The sequence below is a fragment of the Electrona antarctica genome (genome assembly GCF_951216825.1).
Source record: "Electrona antarctica genome assembly, chromosome: 2".
Lineage (NCBI taxonomy): Eukaryota > Metazoa > Chordata > Actinopteri > Myctophiformes > Myctophidae > Electrona > Electrona antarctica.
The window spans coordinates 40,753,045-40,764,333 of record NC_136807.1 but is presented as its reverse complement, the minus strand read 5'-3'; the positions used below and the strand labels follow the sequence as shown (position 1 = coordinate 40,764,333).

General features: G+C 40.2%; 1 protein-coding gene across 1 annotated transcript in view; it reads left to right on the top strand.

Moving 5' to 3' along the window:
- Positions 1-377: 377 nt before the first annotated feature.
- huwe1 (HECT, UBA and WWE domain containing E3 ubiquitin protein ligase 1) overlaps positions 378-11,289 on the top strand; it is a 56,330-nt gene continuing 45,418 nt past the window's right edge. Inside the window, exons 1-2 of the mRNA XM_079523850.1 lie at positions 378-479; positions 2,619-2,688. The gene's annotated coding sequence lies outside the window, so the exon portion shown is untranslated. The remainder of the gene's footprint in view (positions 480-2,618; positions 2,689-11,289) is intronic.

The window sequence follows — 11,289 nt, the reverse complement described above, 5'->3', positions numbered from 1 at the left end:
GGTTGTTTCCTTTATTGTTCTCCATACTTTAGTGGTGACTTGTTTAAGCATTACTACAGCAGCTGTTCATTTATTCTAACCGCAACTTTTCCCAGTCAACTTTGGGATAAAACATTTGTTTGTTAAAATGTCGGATCTTTATCCCATGGTTTTCATTCAGTTTGAATACATTTTCATATCGAGATGAATTAAAGTATATTTTTCAAAGCTAAAAGCATTGTGCCGAGTGCTTTTCGTGTGCACATTTATACACCACTGTAGAGATAATGTGTAGTAAGTGAATACCATAGGTGAATACCCACCCTACTTATGAGATATGCCCCGGCCCAAAATAATAGACATGATTAGTTTTGTTTTTTAGCAACAAGGGAGTGCCCAGGGTAACGCACGCACACAGCGGCGGTCATTCTCGCGAGAAATAAACTGCCCTACTACTCGCGTTAGTGCAAGATGGAGAAGTGAAATTAACACGCACCGAGGTAAGCAGACAGATGTATTCCACACTATAGTTTTGGTCTATACTCTCCGGAGGCTGTACATTCATTCTCTTAGCTAATTGCTGTTTTGAGTTTCTATCTAAAATGGTGTTTAATGTCCTACAAAGCGATCGTCTTTTGAGGGGTAAAGTCCGGACCTTTCTGCTGTGTAAACCGCCATTTTTAATTTAGCCACGATTCCGCCGATAGAGCATTGTGTGCTGCTGGCCGCTTGCTTGCTAGCTAACATACGTACACACGCCACACTCGGGTTCAATGTGTGTTGGTATGTGCACGTTATGTCTGTGTGGTACTGTTGGGTAAACGTTTACGGCGGTGAGAAAATGCCAGTGTCAGATTGAGGATTTGACATTTTGTATGTAAGTAAGCAGCTAGCGGTTAACGCCAGTTTGGAGCAGACGGGAGGCAGCTCGCCAATGTCCGTGTGCTATAACTTCACGCCAGCTAACGTTGTTCAGTTTCTAACTTTGCCAACGTTACGTGTACTCAAGTTAGGGTTACCTTTCACTGATACTGTTGTGGTGCCGGTGAGGTTAGCATTAGCAAACGTTAACCGGCGTAAAGTGATTGATGGAAGCTTGCTAATTAGTGTAGCCAAACTACGTCAGACAAGCGATGAAGCTGGCCTGACATCCCTGCATTCTGTATGATGCTGATTATGTCAACATACATGTGTCTTGCCTTCTTCATCTTGGATAAGTGTGTTGTCTATAACGTTACACGGTGAACAAGAATAGCTGTCCCACTAAAATACATGTTTAAAATAACGTTACAATCTTGGGGCACGTTTTGGACCGAAAAAGACGTACTGCGTCTCTAAACAACCATCTTGTTCAACTGCAGTTGGCTGTTCTGCCACAAAGTTTGAACTTGACATGTAATCCAGCAGTACTTTCCTATCAGCAAGTTTTTAATAATGACAGGGGTGTGCGATATATCCAGTCCATTTGAAACCTTATACGCTTGTGAAATAATATCATTTTCTAGGCGAACCGTACATGCATGCCCCCAAATCAATCTGCATTGTAACAATGGCTGGCATAATTGCTTACATGCCAACCCACTACTAAGCTGAAGGAAGGAGTCAGGACTAACTCAAAGCACGGGCCAATGTGGAAGCACTGATGGAATTTGAAATGTTGATTGTTTAATTTCAAATCAACCTGACTGAATTGATAGCCAACTCTTTCTGGGTTTCAAATGTATACAAACAAATTGCCACCACGCGATTAACCATAACAACTTTGAATCCTTGTTTCCCTTGAAGCTGATTTTGGTTTTCACTATTTAGTTGTATAAAACACTACTATATTAAGTGAAGCTATTCCTTTCATAATGTGCCCTGGCTGTGACCAATCACAGTAGTTTGCATTGCAATGTTGCATAGTGTTCATCTCTTTCATATTTACTGATTCACGTGACTTCAACATGAACATGCACGAGCATGCTCTGACTGAGCACGCTACCAGTGTGGGAGAGACAAATAGCCTTGTTATCAAACTTTGAGATGGTTAGGCTATTACTATTTTCAGTCCACCACACATCAGGTACGAACGGAAGACGGTTAAAGCCATTCTCTGTGCCTGAACATGTAATTGCAAAAATATATATATATATATATATATTGTACACTGTTAAATCCAGCTGAGTGCCACAGGATCAGCAGCTCAACTCATTTGGTTTAGTTTGTTTGGATAAGGACCAGTAAAAGGAAAAAGTCAGACACTTTCTGGCCGCTAGCCAGAGGACAATACCGCACTTATTGTAGAAGAAGGGGAAAATCAGAAAGAAGGAAGTGGTTAATGTATATTAATTATACGATGCAAATGATCACAATTCAATTCCTGCTCTGTTCTGTCAGTGTCCTTGAGATCAGTCATTGCAAGTTTATGTGGATAAGATCCTCAGCTAATGAGTAAAACTTGTGACACTTGTGTTAGTTGTTTTTGAAGTGCTTGCTATTGTAAATAGTTTCATAATAGCCATGATCACGGACAATATTTACCTTTTTTAACATTTCATGTATGTTAAACCTTTCTTTCTACGCCTGGTATACAGTAGGGGGAACTTCAAAGATTATCCTCATGGTCTTAATCTTTTTTTGTTTCCCCTTTCATTCAGAGAGTTTAAAGAGACTACGAAACTAGCCGAGGAGGAGAATGATGGAGCTAATGAACCAAAGCAGATTGTGGTATGTACAATGTACTGCTAAAAATGGTTACACTGTGAAGGCATGTTCTGCCAAGATGCTGTGAACTATTTAGGCTGAGGCACATTGATACAGTAGTACGCTACTAGCCATCAGAACAGAATAAGATTGCCGCTCTGTGGATTCGTCTATAGAGCTCCGAAGTCTGACGTCACTTTCAGTAGAGGGCGTCAATCTCCAGTTTCATGTATTTGTTTATTTGCATTGAGATCCCCAAACGGCGATTTTAGGTCGCTTCATATAAGAACTGTGTTTGAAAAATAAACCGACCACCTCAGCGTTTCTGTCAGGGGAGTGGCTGTGCGTCGTTAATGATGTCCATTCATATTTGATACAGCCAGTTTCTAGAGAAAATGGAATTAATGTGACCGCAAAAGCCTTGAAACTACATATGAATGCAATGTCGCTGAGCATATACGTCACGCCCAGCTGTCAACATATTGCGTTCCTGAGATTCCTCGTTGACGTAAGCTCAGCTGGTGGTGACTCGACTCGTACTAACCACGATACATTATATATCAATAAAATTAAAATAAACGTAATTAACGTTCAGTATCTGTTGTGCGACGGGCTGCGGGCAGAAGCAGCCTACCCGGAAATGTAGTCTCTGGGTTGTTTGGCTCGTTTCTAACGCTTATTTTGTTACTCTTTGGGTATATTTGTACATTTCCACCTTCAGTCGATGCTTCATATCCATATGAGTGAAAAGGCCGGGGTGATCGGTTTATTTTTCAAACACAGTTCTTATATGAGGCGATCTAAAATCCCCCTATGGAGAGTACAATGCTTATAAAAACGTACATGAACCATGGCGCTCACTGCCCTCTACTGGTAGTAGAGGGCAGTGACGTCAGGACTTCGGTGCTCTATAGGTCAAGTGCAATTAGTGCATAACACATTCACAGCTCGATGCACGATGGATGGGTGGTGGATAAAATCTAACAGTGAATCTAACAGATATTTGCACGAAATGGCTACCGTTACCATTTTCAATGGTGCATTTACAGTATATACTGTAGCACCTTTTCCAAGGCGTTTTACATAGATTGTGCATCACACACACACACACACACACACACACACACACACACACACACACACACACACATTCATACACCGATGGCAGAGGAAACCATGCAAGGAGGCACCAACCTGCACATCGGGAGCAATTAGGGGTTAAGAGTCTTGATCAAGGAAACTTCTACACTAACTCTGGAGGAGCCTGGGATCTCGCGGTTCCCATCCAGCCACTCTACCGGCCACTCTTTCTACCCCACTGAGCCACTGCCGCCCATTTTTATTGTCTGAAGAACATCTGTGTGCTGGATGTTTCTAACCGAAGTTCAAATTTAAAAAAAATACACATGTTTAGCAATAACTAATGAAACACAGAGGTTGTCCTGGATTGAAAGATATAACAACGTATACAGGTCTAAATGGGAGGCCATCATCTTTATGTTCCCGGATCATTGTAATGAACAATTATTAGTACTTATAAAACTATATGTACCGGTATCAACATATAGTTGAGGATGCAGAGGATTTAAATTACGTTTGTCTGTATTGAAGAACAGGTCTTACTATAATAAATCCACCCTGCTTGTTCAGCTAGACGAGAGCAAACAAGTTCAAATGCAATTGGTACGTTCAGGTGCTGTCTCCATTACATTGTTCTTCAGTTCCATGATTCATTTATCATTCAGTATTCATGCTTTGTGGTTCTAATAAGGGTTGAAGGCCTGGCTACAGCTGTTGGCAAAGTTTATGATATGAACACTTGTTCATTCAGTGATATTCAACTAAATTATTAGGCTTATTTATTTTGTCTTTTCTCTAGCAGATGTGGTCATTTCTTTCGCTAGAGATTATAGAGAAACTGGTTTATGGCTGGAATTACTTGTGCCAAACCCAGAAAAAATTACTATGTGCTCAAAAGTTAAAATGTTTCTCGTGCTCTACTGATGTCAGTAGGAGATTAATTTTTTTTTTTGTCCCTTCAATTGACATTGATATTTCAGAAGCTTTATCCACACGCACTCCATGGTTAGATGGGACCTGACATTTGTTAAAGCTGCTCGCATTCTCTCATTGAACATCCTCCTCAGATCATTATCCTAACCATAACGATCACCAAACCCATGGCTAACCTTAAAGGAGGACTTTGCCGATAGTTAACGTGAATGTTATCATTGTTGTATTTTGACACTTCCCAGTGTGTTCTTTGATACAGATAGCTTTATGTATTTTATGAGTGCGCTTTGAGCTTGAGCTCTAGTTTTTTTTTATACAGCACATCCTCCGTCCTCCTCAATATAATGATAGATCCAAGTTAACCCTTTTTTTTTTTTAAAGATTTATTCTGGGGCTTTTCATGCTTTTATTGATGGAACACTAGGTTGACAGGAAACGGGGAGAGAGACGGGGAGTGACGCACATCAAAGGCCGTCGGGATCGGGACTCGAACCCACGACGCGCTGTCAGGCTACACAGCCTAAGTTGTTAACTGGGTGTTAACCCAGTTAACTACAGTGTAACCCCAGTCTCCATGGTGGGAAGGAACTTAACATGTGTGCCAACTACAGTGTATTTTATTATGTATTGTTTTAATGGCATCAAAACCATGCTTAGTGTAACCATAACAGTGCCTAACCTTTGACTACAATTAGTAAAATGACCTTAACTAAAATGTATTAATAATTCAACCAACCATACTAACAGTGCCTAACCCTGACTAAAATGTATTAAGTCACACCTAATTAACCCATGCCTCAAACGCAACAATACTAACATTGCCTAACCTACATGTATAACTAAAATGTATTAATTAAATCGCACCAAACCCATGTTGGAAATTTCCATGAAAGCTATTCATATATTTGATCATTTGATGCCTCATTCATACAGATTAATACCTTTATTAAGTTCAGTAAGAAATAATGTCTTACTGAACTTAATAAAGATTGTGTCCCTGTATCTTTTTGTAATATTTGCGTTTGGATGTACTTATGACACAAACAACAATTCGTAAAATATTTTCTGGCTAATTAATCACACATACAAAAAAAGTACCCGGTGTAACGGTGCCTAACCCCAACTAAGAATCTACGAAAGCATTTCTCTAGACGTGCCTATAGTATCTAGCCATGACCAAGTATTACTCTGGTTAACCTAGTGTTTCTCTAGACGTGCCTATAGTATCTAGCCATGACCAAGTATTACTCTGGTTAACCTAGTGTTTCTCTAGACGTGCCTATAGTATCTAGCCATGACCAAGTATTACTCTGGTTAACCTAGTGTTTCTCTAGACGTGCCTATAGTATCTAGACATGACCAAGTATTACTCTGGTTAACCTAGTGTTTCTCTAGATGTGCCTATAGTATCTAGCCATGACCAAGTATTACTCTGGTTAACCTAGTGTTTCTCTAGATGTGCCTATAGTATCTAGCCATGACCAAGTATTACTCTGGTTAACCTAGTGTTTCTCTAGACGTGCCTATAGTATCTAGCCATGACCAAGTATTACTCTGGTTAACCTAGTGTTTCTCCTGCCTGCCTTCCTTCTTTCCTTCCTCTTAATGCTAAAGCGTTATCATTTTAATAACCAATGTTAGCCTTTGCACCATATAGTTGCACTGGTCTGGTGCATTTACAGTCGCATTTTGTTACTGCACCATCCCACTTATTGGAATGATAATGGTTTATGAATATCCATGGATTTATGTTGAATGCAACTGATTATTATATATATATATATATATATATATATATATATAATATACATATTACATACATGCACGTATAAAAATTGAGCGACATTCTAAACATAAGGCTGGCCCAGAAGAACACAATAGTGCTTTAGTGCCTAGTAGGCTAACAAAGTATTCATTGTGTGTTTTGTTTTGGGTTCTTTTGAGTGGGGGGCCTTATTGTGTTTGAAAATCTCCCTTATTTTCAAAAGTTGACACTGGCAGGTATGGCTTTGCGGCATAGAAGCAGGGGTATGTTTGGGACTACCACATCATCTCAGGGGCTCCTGTTGCGTTGGCAAAAAAGAAAAGTTTGCAGGAAGGTCCTGGCATTTACCATCACCATTCTGGCTGTTTTTGCAGAAATATATACTTTACCATCAGAAATGTTGCCATACAAATTCACAATGCCTCACAAGAACACAAGATATTAAAGACAGTCTCGTTCCTGTACGAAAAAACTATCAAAATATCTGTCGGGAAATAAACTGTGCATACTGCTTCAACACATGAGGCTAAAGCATACATAAAACTTACATAAAAGCATATAAAAACTAATATGTACACGACTTAAAGCAGAATAAACACCTGCTGCAACAATGCATCATGAACACCTGTAAACGATACATAAATTGATTTCTGTTTTATGAAAGATTTTCCACAGTATCATTCCTGTGGTCACTGGTCAGCTAGTAGCCACAAGCAATTTTGATGCCTTTAATGCTATCTAGTGTCTGAGTTGCAATACCAACCCTTGACAGCCCATTCTTCCAAAAGAAAAGTCCTATCTGATTAAACAACGTTAAACAAACAAATCTTGAAGCTGTACGGAAAGCTTTGGTAATCCTCTTTGTAGGCCTATCTGTCATGTTTTTGCTTCATAAAAGTCCACATTAAATTCTTTGCAGGTCATTATTAGCGTTAAGAGTTTGGAAGCACTCTCTTTCAATAACTGAATGTCCTGCTGCCTCCTTGCCGCATTATGTACAATTTCACAGGACCGTTGAGTGATTTCCAATGAGCCCTTATACATTCGAACACTTAAGAAAACTAATCACCTGCACAGAATGTATTTATATTGACAGAAAGTAGGTCAAAACATGTCTATTGTCGTAGGCGGCAGTGGCTCAGGGGAAGAGTGACCGGATGGGAACCGCAAGGTTCCCAACTTCAACCCCGGGCTCCCCCAGAGGGGGGGGGGGTGTGTGTTGCACAATCTCTGTAAAGCGCCTTGGATATAGGCGCTATATAAATGCACCATTTATTGTCTATGGTGGATTTTTATGAAACAAAGACTTGACAGATACAAAGAGCTTTCCATACAGGTCCAATCTTGGTGAGTTTAAAGTTGTTTAATATAATCAGATAGGACTTTTCAGTTTCAATGAATGGGCTATCAATGAACTTGGATGCCAGATAGCATTATAGTATCTAAGTTACTTGCGGCTAGTCAGCTAGCAAGCCAGACTGTTGCCTCCACATTTTTCAAATTAGTCCGGCAGCCGAAGTGGACGGGTGGGAAATTTGGTATAGTCTTTTTATTGGCCTAAAATATTGTCTATATGCATACATTCATGAATCCACTTGCTGACCGGCTGTCACTATTGGGCAATTTATTTATAGGGTTTTCTTGTGACCCTACCATTAACATCCTATGGCAGGAAAAATGTCAAACTTTCCTTTTGCTTTAAGTAGCATGTGACATGTCAAACTAGTGGGTTTTCATGGTTCTGAATCCATTCCAAGCATTAGTTTTGCACAAAATGCACTCCTTGGGCTAAAAACGGCCTTAGACGTCATGACAAATGTGTTTTTTGTGCAAAACTAATGCTTGGAATGGATTCAGAATCATGAAAAACCCCTAGTTTGACATGCCACTAAAAACAAAAGGAGAGTTTGATATTTTTGCCTGCCATAGAATGTTAATGGTATGGTCACAAGAAACCCCTATAAAAAAATTGGCCAATAGTGACAGCCGGTCAGCAAGTGGATTCATGAATGTATGTATATAGACAATATTTTAGGCCAATAAAAAAGACTATATACCAAATTTCCCACTTTAAACAAAAGAGGCCTGTCGGCTGCCGGACTAAATGCTTCCGTCATACAGTCTGGCGCATGGAAGCTCTGATCAGAGGATAAAGTGGATGTGACACCTCCTGCCCACTTCCCTTTCGTCTTTGCAGTCGCACAAATATGTCCTAATATAAATCCAAATAATCGAAGCTTATATAGCTCGCTGCTTATCAGAAATGGAAATTGCAAAATAAATGTTAAAGATATTTTTAAATATGTTTTGTTAGCTGAAATTACTAACAGATGACAAGCTTCCATTCTCGGCTTTTGGAATGTGTACTGTAGTTCCTAGTCTCCAGTAGCCAGACTACTATTCCACAATCTCTCTATCAGCTATATAGTCTGGAACCACATCTCCCGAAATCCGAGACGAGAAGCTGTTCGTCATTTCTTTTTTTTAATTTTCATTTCTGCTAAGCAGCAATCTATTAGATGCTTGGATGATCTTTATTTATATTCTGATAAGTTTGTGTGACTGTAAAGACAAAAAGGGATGTGGGAAGGAGGTGTCACATCTCGCTTGATCATTTTCAGCGCTTCGGTGCTCCCAGACTGTATGACGGAAGCATTTTAGAAAATTGTGGGAGGCAAGTTGGCAACAGTCTGGCTCGCAAGACTATGTAGTTCCAGACACTAGTAATATTTCCTTAACCTTAGGCCACAATCAAATCTGAAATGGGATTTTTTTTGTTTTTGAATCTATCAATATTTCACTCATAAGCTAAGAGTCCAGTTAATTTATGCTGTGAGCTTTGGAACCACATTGACAAGTACAATAATTAAAGCATTACTTAAAGCAAGACATGTCAGTGACAGTGTTGAAGGCACACTGCATTCCTTAATAGTGCTGTAATTAGCATAACTAAAATGGCTGCACACCTGATGGATATTAATGTTTATATATTATTATTGTGGGTAGGCAAATTAGTTATATAGTTATGTAATGTAAACATTTGCTGACAACGTTAGTGTTATTGGCCATTAAATAATTGATTACAAATAAATTAATCTACAAAACAATTAAGCTGATATAAAATTAAATACCAACGGTCACCCATTATGCTCTGTCTGTATATTGTGCGTTGAGAAACGTATGAGACAAGAAAGACACTGGCCCGTGTCATAACGTTATTCACTTTGCACACTACCCAGTCATAGTGACTGTAGTGCCGACAGCCAGTACCCAGTACCCACTGACTACATGCTACGGATACACGCGCGCTTGCTCTCCGAAAAAAATGACCATAATCTAACAGCCTGGCAGAGGAACACATCACTATCCCGAGCCGGTTTCTACTCGGCTGTTTGCCCCAAAAAGAAAACTGAAATACACCAACTCGCAGTGTCACGTTAGACCCGTCTGAGAATGATTCAGCGAGTTATTAACGTTATGCGTTTCTGCTATTGCTATTCAACTAGCAGCTAGCTCGCTATAGCTAGCCAGCCAGCAGCGCGTGCCACGGCTGTCTAGCTGAAAGGCCGGGGGTAAGAATTATAACTTTTGCCAGAAATAATATGAATGCAAGTGTTTTGATGCACAACCAAAAACCTATTGTTGTTGTTGAGCTGTGCCGGGTGCACGCCACGGACGTACCCGCTGGCTTCTTGTGAGTGGTGGTGATGCAGGGGGGTGACAGTGCGGGCTTCTGATGCTTCGTTTATACTTCACCGCACGAGCGGTGTCTCTCGACAAAAATGACGCATTTTCAACGGAAAAAATTGTCGTCGACACCTTTTTCATTTGAAAATTGCGTCATTCGTTTTCACTGAGACGCGCTGGTTTGACGAGGTGTAGCTATACGTGTTAGCATCGACGGTGCGGCCTGCGCTGTTGCAGCCGCGAGCTAAACTAGTCCAGTGTTCCACGGGACAGCGAGTCAAAACTAGTGGCGGTCTACAAGTCTCAGTACAGTACGGCAGGCTTTTTCTCAAGTCTGTTGCTAAACCTCTGCGTTTTGATGCCCAGTGCATATGTTATGTATCACGTGCTGTGGTGAATGGTAATGTTAGCTGGCTATCGCAAGTTTTTTTTTCTTCCGCCTGGATTTTATTTTGTTGCTTTGAAGTAGCTGTTTGCTACTAGACTGGTATAGCTCCTACAGACCAACTCCCCCAGCTATCGATCTGAAGGATCGGTTCGTTGTGAGGGTTTCGCTCGCTGTATGAGACGGGCATGTTGCTGATCTAGTAACCGAGGTGTTCGATTATTGAATCTTGTGGCAGCCTGAAGGCAGTCAGGTAACGTTTGTGTTGCTAACGATAGGGCTAAATTTAGCCAGCTTCAGCTATAACTTTAACCTGTCAGTGTCAAGTCACTGACGGGCCAACCACTGCCGTCAATTGGCTCGACGTTTGTTTCATGGGTCAACATACATGAGTGCCTTTTCTTGAGCATGTAAAACGTGTCAATTCACCGAGTTGGGCGTCAAACAAATTACAGTGACTTTGTATAGTAGTTGGCTAGCTACTAATTCGCCTGGCTTGCTAGCTAAGGTAAACGAAACGTTAGCATCACCTGCTAGCCAATTATAGTGGGTCTCAGTTTGCTGACTAGTAGCACTAATTTTCTAAACTCATTGTTTTTCACAGGATGACTGAAGTCTAGTCAATTCGTTGACTGCCTTGTACCAAAACTGAATCAATATTATTTTCAAGTTCTAGAATATATTTTCTTTTTGCTGTTGCATTGTTTATTGTGATGCTAATGTCAGGTTAATTTGACTGACCATGATTTGTATATAGCTTTAAGTAATAGTTGAC